The sequence below is a fragment of the Hordeum vulgare genome, chromosome 2H (assembly GCF_904849725.1).
Source record: "Hordeum vulgare subsp. vulgare chromosome 2H, MorexV3_pseudomolecules_assembly, whole genome shotgun sequence".
NCBI classification, from domain to species: domain Eukaryota; kingdom Viridiplantae; phylum Streptophyta; class Magnoliopsida; order Poales; family Poaceae; genus Hordeum; species Hordeum vulgare.
In genome coordinates this window covers 55,677,378-55,687,569 of record NC_058519.1, presented here as the reverse complement: position 1 = coordinate 55,687,569, position 10,192 = coordinate 55,677,378, and positions in this window count along the sequence as shown.

Sequence of the window (10,192 nt, the reverse complement as noted above, 5' to 3'; positions counted from 1 at the left end):
TCACTCTAAAGGCCATCATTTAGGAAACAAAAAAATTAGATTGAAAAGAACATGTGCATGAAGTTATTGGTATCTGCACTGAGAGGACTTGATGCATGTTGGCGGCTCACTACTTATACCACAATGAAAAGTAGGAGAGCAGTCGATGGATGGATTGAGTGCCGCTGGTGAATTGTGGTCCGCCAACTAAGTCCAGCCCGTTGGTTGATATTTTTTTCTTGTGACAAAAGCTAAATCATATATTACCATGAGTTATTTGTTGTGAATTCTTGGCACTCATGCTTTACGTATGAGATTGATGGCCTGAAGATTGTCTCAAGTAAACTTGCATGTGTTATTAATAAACGACATTAGCACTTCTGATAAGAAATATTAATCAATCCACTGACCTCCAGTGCTCAAAATCGGTGAAGTATACATTTGACAAAAATATATTATAAATGAAGAAAATATGAATGTATACATCCCTGCTGCTGATGATCAAAATTGCCTCCAGGTCAAACGTAAATATATATAGCACATAGTCTAATTCGGATTAGACTGATCAAACTTTCTATCAGTTGTTTACAAAAAAATTTATTATTGCAAAGGAAGGCATCCAGAATACAACATGGTGTAGCTATGTGGTAATAGTGAAAACTACGCAGGCAGCACTTACCAGTACGACATGGACGCCCTTGCCGCCACCCTTCCTAAGAACACCTTTTCCTTCCTACAGCTCTTCGCAACCTGCACCGCCAACCAATCCTTGGATGCGTTGCAGCAACTAAAATTAGACTATCTTTTTCCAAAAAGAGTAACCTAGATTTTTGCAAAATCAGTTCATTACTTTTTGCATCTGCACTTACATGGTACAAACCTCCGAAATTAAATCTACCCAATCCGTTCCTAAATATAAGACATTTTAGGGATTTTATAATGAACTATTTACGGATGTATATAAATATATTTTAAAGTATAGATTCATTTATTTTGCTTTGTATGTAGTCCGTACTGAAATCTCTAAATAGACTTATATTTAGAAACGGATGTATAGATATATATGTGTCATGTTCCTTTGGAACTACATCGATCATTAGTTTATTTTTAGTGCTAGAAGATAATCTGCTCAATATGTATGTATGTGATCGAATAAAACAATGAGCTCATTAGTAGTTGCTTGCAAAAATCAATTTGTAGAGAACCAGGGATTATGTACCGTGGGAGGAGGCAGAGAGCTACGCAACAACTCTCCCTAATCTTTACCTACTAATAAAGTAAATAGTGCTTCTTCCATACGTCATTCAAATTGCCCTTAAAGTTGATTAAAATACCCACCAATGCCACCTATAAGTCATAAAAAACGTTTCAAACAGGAAAATCTTCGGACTCGGCCGGCCCATGTATGCACCTCCTATATTACGCTGTGGGCGTTGAAAAAAGATGCAGCACACCTGTTTGGACCGACCCATGCATGGGCGTCTGTTTTTAGTTTAGTTTTTATTTTTATTTTCAGTTCCATTTTGTTTTTCTACTTTAAATAATTTAGAACTTCAAACAACTTTTCTCAAATTTAAGAAACTGAGAATTTCGAAATAAAATATTAAAAAAACATTTTTTTTAGAATTCAAAAACTACTCAGGAGTTTTGAAAAATGTTTGCATATAAAAAATGTTTAAACTTTGAGAAAATGTCCATAGAATAAAAAAGTCAACGATTTTAAACAAAAGTCCGTGTAAAAATCTTAAAAATAGTTCGTGTCTCTGTTTTTAGTCTCATTTTTTATTTTCATTTTTCTGTTCCATTTTTTAGTTTAAATAATTTAGAACTTTGAAAAACTTTTGCAATGTATAAAACTGGGAATTTTGAAATAAAAGTTTGAAGAAAATATAAAATGTTTGTGAATTCAAAAAATGCTTAGGATTTTTGTAAAAATATTCGCATATTCAAAAAGATGTTCATAATTTTGAGAACAATGTTGGTGAAAACAATAAAAATCCATGATTTTGAAAAAAAGTTTGTGTGTTATTTTCTGAGTGCAATTGAAAAAAATGTTTGCTAATTTTAAAAATGTTCATGCGAAATGTCCTAAAATTTTAAAGACATAATATGATCAACATCATTGAAGATTATAATAGTTTTTTCTCCCGTTGCAACGCACGGGTCCTTTTGCTAGTAATAATAAAGCGTCTAAGGCTTTTGTCGTCCGTAGTGGCTATTTTGCAGAAAGGCCCCTGATGTTTGCTGAAATCAACCGGCAGTCCTGTTTTAAGTCAGAAAAACGAATCGTTTTTTTTTGAATGTTTCAGTAAACCCCCAGATATTTCAGGTAATCAACCCGCAGTCCGGATTTAAGTCAGAAAACGAATCGTTTTTTGCTTTTCTCACAAAACCCCCTGATGTTTCAGGTAATTAACCCGCCCTCCATTTTTAAGTCAGTCAAAACGTTTTTTTTGTTTTAACAAAAAAACCCTAACTTTTCAGTTAATCAATCCACATTTTACCTAAAATAAAAGTATTCATATCTTTTAAACCGTAACTCCGATTTTAACATGTTATATATGAAATTTGATTAAAAAAATATGTAGAATCTAAATAGGATGTTATTCTTAGCTGTTGAATACTTCTTAAATATTATTTTTGATGCAAACTTAATTTGTAGTGCACAATCCTTTTTTTTCTCTTTCCAGTGACGATACGAATTGCAATAAAAATCCATTAAATTAAAACCAAATTGAAAGGAAAGAAAACCATCGTTAACCACACATGCACACCTTTGAAAAACCTCATGGGAAGAAACAACATATTTCTCATCTTATTCCGAGTGATTGTACATTCAAACGCATTTTCGTTGTATGAGCACTAAGGTCATCGTCGGCAACACAAATGTGATGTCATGTGAAAATATATTACGTTCAGAGCGTGTGTTATTTTCTCTTCCATTGCAACACACGGGCTCTTTTTCTAGTAATTTATAAATACTGTTTAAGCAAAACACAAACATGATTGGGAAGACATTGGCCGCCGGCCGCTGCAGTTGAGGAGCAAATCGAGAGGTGTAGAGGCCACGTACATGCACAAATCTATTAGGGAAAGAATTCGGAGCTTGCACGGCTGCCGGATAGAATATTCTCCTTGATAGGACGTCATCCTTTTCTTTAAAACTCCATGGCAGATCGTGGAGGAGGAGGTTATTAGATATTTTTTTTAAATGATACTTTTGTTGGGATTGGCAAGCACGTTAACTCCAATGCCATAGATCAATCGGAAGGGGTAAAACTTTATAAGAGAATTGTGGGCCTTGAAGCTATTTTTTCACAATTGAGCAAAACTTTAACCGTGACTCATATGGCTGCACGTCGATCCTCACCGTAATAACTCTATGGTCCCACCAGATTAACGGCTCCTAATTTCTGATTAACGTGGGAATTTATTGAAAGTCTCTAATTAGTATAGGTATAGATGTGAAAATTGTTTCACAACTCATGCCGCCTGGAACATCATAGTGTGATGGTGTGTCCGAACGTCATAGCCGCGCCCTATTGGATATGGTGCATACTATGATGTCTCCTATCGAATTATCACTATCGTTTTTGGGTTAGGCAATAGAGACAACCACATTCACTTTAAATAGGGCACCACATAATTCCGTTGAGATGACACCGTATGAACTATGGTTTGGAGAAACCTAAGCTATTGTTTATTAAAAGTTTGGGGATGCGACGCTTATGTGAAAAGGTTTCGGCGTGATAAGCTCGAACCCAAAGAGGGAAAATGCATCTTCATAGGTGATGACCCATAAGTATAGGGGATCAATCGTAGTCCTTTCGATAAGTAAGAGTGTCGAACCCAACAAGGAGCAGAAGGATCTGACAAGTGGTTTTCTGCAAGGAAATATCTGCAAGCACTGAAATTATCGGTAACAAGTGAGTGTGTGGTGAGATGATTCGTAGCAAGCAACAAGTAACAACGATGCAGCAAAGTGGCCCAATCCCTTTTGCAGCAAGGGACAAGCCTGGACAAAGTCTTATAGGAGGAAAAACGCTCCCGAGGACACACGGGGATTTCTGTCATGCTAGTTTCATCATGTTCATATGATTCACGTTTGTTACTTTCATAATTTGATATGTGGGTAGCCCGACACTTGGGTATTGCCCATACTTGGACAAGCATCCCACTTATGATTAACCCCTCTCGCAAGCATCCGCAACTACGAAAGAAGAATTAAGACAAAGACTAACCATAGCATTAAACTAGTGGATCCAAATCAGCCCCTTACGAAGCAACGCATAAACTAGGGTTTAAGCTTCTATCACTCTAGCAACCCATCATCTACTTACTACTTCCCAATGCCTTCCTCTAGGCCCAAATAATGGTGAAGTGTTATGTAGTCGACGTTCACATAACACCACTAGAGGAAAAACAACATACAACACATCAAAATATCGAACGAATACCAAATTCACATGACTACAATTAGCATGAATTATCCCATGTCCTCCGGAACAAAAGTAACTACTCACAAAGCATAATCATATTCATGACAAGAGACGTAATGAGTAGCATCAAGGATCTGAACATAAACTCTTGCACCAAATAATCCAACTAGCATCAACTACAAAGAGTAATCGACACTACTAGCAACCTTAAAAGTACCAATGGGAGTCGCAAGACAGAGATTGGTTACAAGTGATGAACTAGGGTTTGGAGATGAGATGGTGTTGATGAAGATGTTGATGGTGACGAGCCCCCTCCGATGAGAGGAGTGTTGGTGATGACGATGGCGACAATTTCCCCCTTCGAGAGGGAAGTTTCCCCGGCACGATCGTCTTGCCGGAGCTCTAGATTGGTTCTGCTCAAGTTCCGCCTCGTGGCGGCGGCGAATCCACGAAAAAGCTCCTCTCCGATTTTTTTTCCAGACGAAACCCTTCATATAGCAGAAGAGGGGGGGCAGTGGGTGAGCAGGCTGCCCACAAGCCCCCTTGGCGCGGCGAGGGTGTGGCCACGCCAAGCAGGCTTGTGGCCACCTGATGGCGCCCCTCTGGCGCTTCTTCGGCCCAGTATTTTTTATAAATCCGAAAAAAAATCCTCGTTGATTTTTACGGCGTTTGGAGTTGCGCAGAATAGGTATCTCAACTTTTCTCCTCTTTCAGGCCAGAATTCCAGCTGCCGACATTCTCCCTCTTCATGTAGACCTTGCAAAATAAGAGAGAAAAGGCATAAGTATTGTACCGTGAAGTGAAATAACCTCCCAAGAAGCGATAAATATCAACATTAAAACATGATGCAAAATGGACGTATCAATAGGACACCCAAAACAGTTGGGTATATCTCCTACCTCAGATCCGGAAGCAAAGTGTTTGTTTCTAGAAACATGTCCTTTGTCGAGAAAAAGTTTCTCTCGAAAGAATAGAGTGGGAAGATGGTGGGAACTTGATGAGATTATTGAACCGTCACTTCAACCAGTATGTAGCAGGGCACAAGAAGTTGTTCCTGTGGCGCCTAAACGAATTGAAGTGGAAGCTGATGATAGTGATCATGAAGCTTCGGATCAAGTTACTACAAACCTCAAGGTAGACAAGGTCACGTACTACTCCAGAGTGGTACGGTAACCATATCTTGGAGGTCATGTTGTTGAACAACAATGAACCTACGAGCTATGGAGAAGCGATGGTGGGCCTAGATTCCGACAAATGGTTGGAGGCCACAAAATCCGAGAGAGGATCCATGTATGAAAACAAAGTGTGGACTTTGGAAGAACTACTTGATGGTCGTAAGACTGTTAAGTACAGAGGGGTCTATAAAAGGAAGACATACGATGATGGTGAAAAGTGACCATTAAGAAAGCTCGACTTGTCGCAAAGATGTTTTCGTCAAGTTCAAAGAGTTGACTATGATGAGACTTTCTCACTCATAGCAATGCTAAGAGTCTGTTGGAATTATGTTAGCAATTGCTACATTATTTATGAAATCTTGCAGATAGGATGTCAAAACATTGTTTCCTCAATGGTTTCCTTGAGGAAAGGTTGTATGTGATACAACTAGAAGGTTTTGTCAACCCTAAGGATGCTAACAAGTATGCAAGCTCCAGTGATCCTTCTATGGACTGGAGAAAGCATCTCGAAGTTGGATTATACGCTTTGATGAGATGATCAAAGTTTTGGGGTTTATACAAGGTTTGTGAGAAACTTGTATTTCCAAAGAAGTGAGTGGGAGCACTATAGAATTTCTCATGAGTATATGTGGTTGACATATTGTTGATCGAAAATAATATAGAATTTCTGGAAAGCATGAAGAGTTGTTTGAAAGGAGTTTTTCAAAGGAAAACCTGGATTAAGCTACTTGAACATTGAGCATCAAGATCTATGGATATAGATCAAAGCGCTTAATAGAACTTTCAACGAAATGCATGCCTTCATAAGTTTTTGAACGAGTTCAAAATAGATCGGCAAAGAAGGAGTTCTTGGCTGTGTTGTAAGTTGTGAATTTGAGTAAGACTCAAAACACGACCACGACAGAAGAAAGAGAAAGGACGAAGATGGTCCCCTATGCCTTAGTCGTAGGCTCTAAAGTATGCCATGCTGTGTACCGCACCTGATGTGTGCCTTGCCATGAGTCTGTCAAGGGGTACAAAGAGTGATCCAGGATTGAATCACTGAACATCGGTCAAAGTTATCCTTAGTAACTAGTGGACTAAGGAATTTTTCTCGATTATGGAGGTGATTAAAGAGTTCATCGTAAAGGGTTACGTCGATGCAAGCTTTGACACTAATCCGGATAACTCTGAATAGTAAACCAAATTCGTATAGTGGAGCAGTCATTTGGAATAGTTCCCAATGGCGCGTAGTAGCAGCATCTATAGGATGACATAGAGATTTGTAAAGCACACACGGAACTGAAAGGTTCAGATCCGTTGACTAAAAACCTCTCTCACAAGCAAGACATGATCGAACCCCAGAACTGTATGGGTGTTTGATTCATTGCAATCACATAGTGATGTGAACTAGATTATTGACTCTAGTGCAAGTGGGAGACTATTGGAAATATGCCCTAGAGGCAATAATAAATTGGTTATTATTATATTTCCTTGTTCATGATAATTTTTTATTATCCATGCTAGAATTGTATTGATTGGAAACTCAAATACATGTGTGGATACATAGACAACACACTGTCCCTAGTGAGCCTCTAGTTGACTAGCTCATTGATAAAAGATGGTCAAGGTTTCCTGGCCATAGGCAAGTGTTGTCACTTGATAATGGGATCACATTATTAGGAGAATGATGTGATGGACAAGACCCAAACCTTGTGTATATAAAACATCCCAACGTGACTGGGTGATTATAAAGGTGGTCTACATGTATCTCCAAAGGTGTCTGTTGGGTTGTCATGGATCAAGACTGGGATTTGTCACTCTGTGTGACGGAGAGGTATCTCGGGGCCCACTTGGTAATACAACATCACAACAAGTCTGGCAAGCAATGTGACTAAGGAGTTAGTCACGATATATTGTATTACAGAACGAGTAAAGAGACTTGCCGGTAATGAAATTGAACTAGGTATGGACATACCGACGATCAAATCTCGGGCAAGTAACATATCAAGGACAAAGGGAACAACATACGAGATTAACTGAATCCTTGACATAGAGGTTCAACTGATAGATATCTTCGCAGAATATGTAGGAGCCAATGTGGACATCCAGGTCCCGCTATTGGTTATTGACCGGAGAAAGTCTTAAGTCATGTCTACATAGTTCTCGAACCCGCACGGTGTGCACACTTAAGGTTCAGTGACATTTCGGTACAGTTGAGTTATAGGTGTTGGTAACCGAAAGTTGTTTGATGTCCCGGGTGAGATTCTGGATGTCACGAGGAGCTCCGGAATGGTCTGAGGTAAATATTGATATACATGAAAGTGGTTTTTGAACTCCGGGAAAGTTTCGGGCATTTCCGGTAGTGTACCGGGAGTGACAAATGGGTTCCGGGGTTCCACCAGGTGGGCCCACCCACCCCAAAGGGTCTCATGGGCTGTGGGAGGATGTGGACTAGCCTCTAGTGGACTGGCCGAAGCCCCCACTAAATCCTAAGGCGGATTGGAGGTGGGAAGGAAAGAAACCCAAAGCTGGAAAAGGTGGAAAGGGTTTCCAAGTGGAGAGGAGGAATCCTACTCCTAGTAGGTTCGGAGTAGGACTCCTACACCTCCAATTTCGCCCAAACCTTGAGGGTTTGAGGCTGCCTCCTCCCCTCCCTCCCTCCTATACATACTAGAGGTTTTAGAGCTGAGGGCTAACCCTAATTGCCACGTGCTCCCTCTACTTCTCTCTAGATCCGTTTCTCCTCTAGTCCAGTTCGGCGGTGCTTAGGCGAAGCCCTGCTGGATTAGTTTACCACCACAACCACCACGCCGCCGTGCTGGAGAACTCATCTAGATCTCCGCCCCTCTTGCTGGATGAAGAAGGCGGGGATCGTCATCGAGTCGTACGTGTGCTGAACGCGGAGGTGTCGTCCGTTCGGCACTAGATCAGGAAGGATTGTGATGGGATCGCGGGACGGATCATGATGAGATCGCGGGACGGGCTGTGATTTGGATCGTGAAGATGTTTCACTACATCAACCACGTTATATACGCCTCCGCTTAGTGATCTACAAGGGTATGTAGATTCACTCTCCCCTCTCGTAGATGATCATCACCATGGATAGGTATTGCGTGTGCGTAGGAAATTTTTTGTTTCCCATGCAACATTCCCCAACAGACACTTCCGAAGGATTTGTTCCCGTTCATGCTCAGGTATACAATGACTAATAATACCATCTACTCCCTCTTTATAAAGATGTGGGTCATCCCAAAAGTAATGTCTTAAATCAAAGATTTTTTTTTCTTTTGTTGATAGGTAAAACTAGGTGGTATGTATTTAGCAACAATGTAATTAGCATAATCAGCAAACCATGGTGTGTTATGAGACATTGACCACAACTAGTTATTCATTGGGAAAGCTATCATCAATAGGTAGTAGGTCATCAAGGACATTTTCAAACCTAGACAAGTTATGAGCTACGGGGTTCTGAGCTCCTTTCCTACCAATGATATGCAAATCAAATTCTTGTAGCAAGAGAACCCACCTAATAAGTCTAGGCTTAGCATCTTTCTTTTCCATAAGATATTTGTTAACACCATGATCAGTGTGAACAATTAATTTAGAATCTGCTGGAGAACGTTGCATGGGAAACAAAAAAAATCCTACGCACACGAACACCTATCATGGTGATGTCCATCTACGAGAGGAGATTTGGATCTACGTACCCTTGTAGAACACACAGCAGGAGGCATTGAGAAACGCGGTTGATGTAGTTGAACGTCTTCACGTACCTCGATCCGCCCCACGAACCGTCCCACGAACCGTCCCGCGATCCGTCCCATGATCCGTTCCGATCTAGTGCCGAACGGACGGCACCTCCGTGTTCAGCACACGTACAACTCGACGATGATCTTGGCCTTCTTGATCTAGCAAGCAAGACGGAGAAGTAGATGAGTTCTCCGGCAACGTGACGGCGCTCCGGTGGTGGTGATGATCTACTCTTGCAGGGCTCAGCCCGAGCTCCGCAGAAATCCGATCTAGAGGTAGAACTATGTGGTCTAGGGTTGAGTTGCACGTGGCAAAAGTTGTCTCAAATCAGCCCTAAATCACCACTATATATAGGAGGGATGGGGAGGAGGCTTTCCTGGAGGGCCAAGCCCTCAAGGGTGCACCGACCAGGAGGAGAGGAGGAATCCTACTCCAATTAGGATTGGAAAGTGGAGTCCTTCTCTTCCTTCCCACCTCCCCTTTTTTCTTTCTCTTTGGTTTTTCTTATCTTAGCGCCAAGGCCTTCTTGGGCTGTCCCACCAGCCTACTAAGGGTTGGTGTGCCACCCTAAAGCCATTGGGCTCCCTCCGGGTGGGTTTCCCCCCTCCCGGTGAACTTCCGAAACCCATTCGTCACTCCCGGTACAATGCCGGTAATGCCCGAAAACTTTCCGGTAACCAAATGAAACCATCCTATATATCAATCTTTGTTTCCGGACCATTCCGGAAACCCTCGTGATGTTCGTGGTCTCATCCGGGACTCTGAACAACATTCGGTAACCACACATATAACTCAACTATACTAAAACATCGCCGAACCTTAAGTGTGCAGACCCTGCGGGTTCAAGAACTATGTAGACATGCCCCG